The following is a 3,760-nucleotide window of genomic DNA, read 5'->3' on the forward strand; positions in this document are numbered from 1 at the left end:
GAACTCGGTGGCACATGATCATTCTTTGGCGCGAGGATCAGGTATTTACCTGGGAAAGCAAATATCATTGCTGACGCATTATCACGCAACCCCTCTTCATCTTGTACCGAGCCATTAGCTGAATTAATAGATATCTCAACCTCCACGCCCATTGTTAAAACTATATCTGAACAGGAAGATCTGGGCTGGAGTGCTGACTATTACAGACGGAACAAAGAAAAGATCCGCAAATAGAAAAAATCATCATTGCGTTAAACGGAAATCCGAAGGAAAAAGAATACCTAAGTATAAGCAGCAGAATTATATCCTACAGGACAATATCCTGTGTAGATCCGTGACGAGGAAAACCCGCAACACACCGCAGTTGAATAACAACCAGGTGGTGGTGCCTATCTCACTCATACCCACTGTCTTTAAAGTGGTTGCATGAAAATCCACTGCACGGACACCCGGGTTATACCTTGATGTCACAGAAAGCCAAATCCTTATTTTATTGGCATACGATGCTTACAGATATAAAAAAGCACATAGCAAATTGTCGCACTTGTCAAGAATAAAAACAAAAAGGGCACACCGAAGACACCTGTCCAGCCTAGGGGCTTACCCCGTGCCGAATCAACCCTTTGAAAGAGTACATTTAGATTTATTAACAGGATTTACGAGTCAGACAGAGGAAATAAGCACCTCCTAGTAATTATAGACGCTTTGACTCGATATACAGAACTTATAGCGCTTAAAACAAAAACCGCGGTCGAGTGCGCTAGGAAGTTTTACGAGTGCTACATTTGTAAACATGGAATTCCACACATCATTATCTCAGACTCGGGCGGGGAGTTCAATAATCATTTCCTTAACTCCTTGTGCGAATTCCTTTGTATAAAGAAAAATCAATACCATGATCTATCACCCAGAGTCTAATGGGCTAGTGGAAAGGGCAAATCGTAAGGTTTTAAACATTTTAAGGGTCACCTTAGGGGGGGCAGATCCCAACTGGGACATTGCCATACCTGCGGTACTAAGCACACTTAATCACTCGTATCATGTGTCTATTAAAATGACACCGCACGAGGCACTGTACGGTATCCCGGCCCGAACGCCTTTCCACATCTTAAAGCCTACAACTAATTTATCAAATCCTCTAAAGGATGTTATGGATGCAAGCATAAGTCGATATATATAATTCGTAAGAATTTAGAAGAAGCACAGATCATAATGAAAAAAAATCATGATAAAATAGCTAAGCCAACTTAGAAACATATGCCGTGGGCGATCAGGTAACACATACAAGGTATAACTGTACGTAAAGGTTTAAATTATAAACTGACACCTAAGTTTGAAGGCCCCCCGTTTAACATTTTAGAAAATTTAACGGCCAATAGAGTTAGGGTTCAAAATGTATCCAAACCCACTGATGTGAGAATAGTCCCATTGGCACATATCAGAATCTAAAGAAGGGTAGATGGAGTGAGGGAAAAAATGGTTGTATTTATGAAACTTGTATAATAATTTATATATATATATCTATTAATCATATTGTATGTAAACCTATTCTTTTACGCGAATTATTACATATGTTTTACTTATTGCAGGTTTCAAAAATGAATCTGTTATTGTTAGGAGTGATATTGTGTATTCAGACATCTTTGTTGTATGGAAAGGAGCGCTAGGGACGAAAGAAATAGAATTTAATCATGGCTCGATTATCGAGAGAATAGATGATGTATTCATCGTGTCAAGTAATATTGTTATAGAAGTAGATACGCATGCTATTTTCTTGCCTGAAGATGACGTCCTTAACTTAAAGAATGACCTGATGAGGTTTGGTATTTCCCTTAAGGAAATGCACGAACGTAATTTTCATGCTAACTCAGAGATTTCGCTAGCTCAAACACTAAGCGTCGCGGAAATGTTGTCTTATGACATACAAAATAAAACCGCCGAGGCAGAAGAACTCGCTCGTGACCTGCTGATGTGGTCTGTGCGGCACAATACTCTTGAACGCCGCAACCCGCTTATTCTAGCTGGACTAAACATCTTAGGATCAGTTGCGAATCTAGGCTTAGGAATCTCAAATCGCCTCAAGATAAATAATCAAAATAAAAGAATTGAGTTTTTGCAACACAAAACAGAACTGGCCTTATCTGAACTTCGCAGCCAGTTATCTTCGATCAATCAAATAATGAATATCGTTAATGAAACATTCAATAATATCGATCAGGTCATGGAGGTTCACATTTGCTGGCTACTTTAGCTTACTATAGTTCGAAAATAGATCATATCCGTGTGAAAATATCACATTTTATTGAAAAGTCAAAAGATTACGTAGAAGCAATTACGTTAGCAACAAAGGGTGTGTTATCTCCTCACCTCATGCCTATTAAAGATCTGACGTAACTTTGGAAAACGGACGGAGAAGCTAGGTTATATTCCTTTATTAGATGCCCATAAAGTAGAATTCTATTATAGCCTAATATCAGTCAGCGTTTGAAAATTATAGAATTATGATCACAATTCCTTTTGATTCTTCCGATGCTTGGCAATCATACAAAATAGCACCGTTTCCTACTTTCATGACGAATAACTCAAATCCAGTAATATCCAATTTAACGGGGCATGTACTGATTTCTTCTGATAAGAAATCATTTACAGTCATTAAAGACTTAGATAAACTCACTCACTGTTCAGAAGCCATGAATAATAAAATTTGTACAGCTGACTCTTGAATTCTATCCTATATCAACGGATTCATGTGAGTTAGACATAGTGCTAAACGGCTCTCTCTCTCATACAAGCGAAGGTTGTCTGGGGAAACTTTATCCCTTTTACGGTAATAAATTCAATTACAGGATGAATAATGGTTCTTGGATCCGTTATGATAAGGCCGGATTCGACGTCGTGTGTCCGGACAGTACCACCGCCCATGCCCCTATCTTCGTAGCAGCCGATGGTTGTACGGGGACAACTACAAACTATACCGTCAGAGGGGTCAACACGATAATACGTGAGAAGGCGTATTTCGCGAACTACACGTTGGGCTTCCACAATCGTCCATCGCTACCTCTCCCATACAACGCGCGAGTAGCTCATCGTCTGACGCAACTGGCTGAGATGACCCACGCGTCATCGACTTATGCAGGTGGAGAAAATCTTCGCTACTACATTCTGCTAGCCGTGTTCAGCGTGACGGCCATATTGGTTATCGCCGTCAACATCTTTGCTTGGCGTAGGCTGAGGCGTAAACAGAAGGATCTCCAAGGGAACGTACTGGCCCGTCTAGATGACGTACCTGTTAAACTCAAGTCGTTTGCGTTTAGGGGCCGCCTGAACTTGGCCACTTCAGTTCGTGCCTAGGGAATTGTCTGGAATTGTGTTGTGTGTGAAAAGCGGTCCGTATGCTGGCAAAAATGTAGGACAAGAAAGACTCACGCCTTTGCATTTGAACAGTTAAAGTATCTCCAGGGCGCCTAATAAAGCATTATAGCCCAATATTATACATTAATATATTCCTAAAGGTATTTTTCGGGCACCTAATAAAATATCAGCCCTATATATTGAATTTCTGCAGGATTACATTGTTATACCCTTATTATACAATTATATCTATTACGAAGAGTGTCAAGTACTCTTTAACAATTATCCATGATCATGCTATAATCATTATTTAGTAACCATTATTCTTAATCAGGTTACCTGTTATCATATTAATCATGTATACATGTTTTGATTTTTACCTTTTTATTATTTTTGGGTACATAATCAT

The sequence above is a fragment of the Macrobrachium nipponense genome, chromosome 35 (assembly GCF_015104395.2).
Source record: "Macrobrachium nipponense isolate FS-2020 chromosome 35, ASM1510439v2, whole genome shotgun sequence".
NCBI lineage: Eukaryota > Metazoa > Arthropoda > Malacostraca > Decapoda > Palaemonidae > Macrobrachium > Macrobrachium nipponense.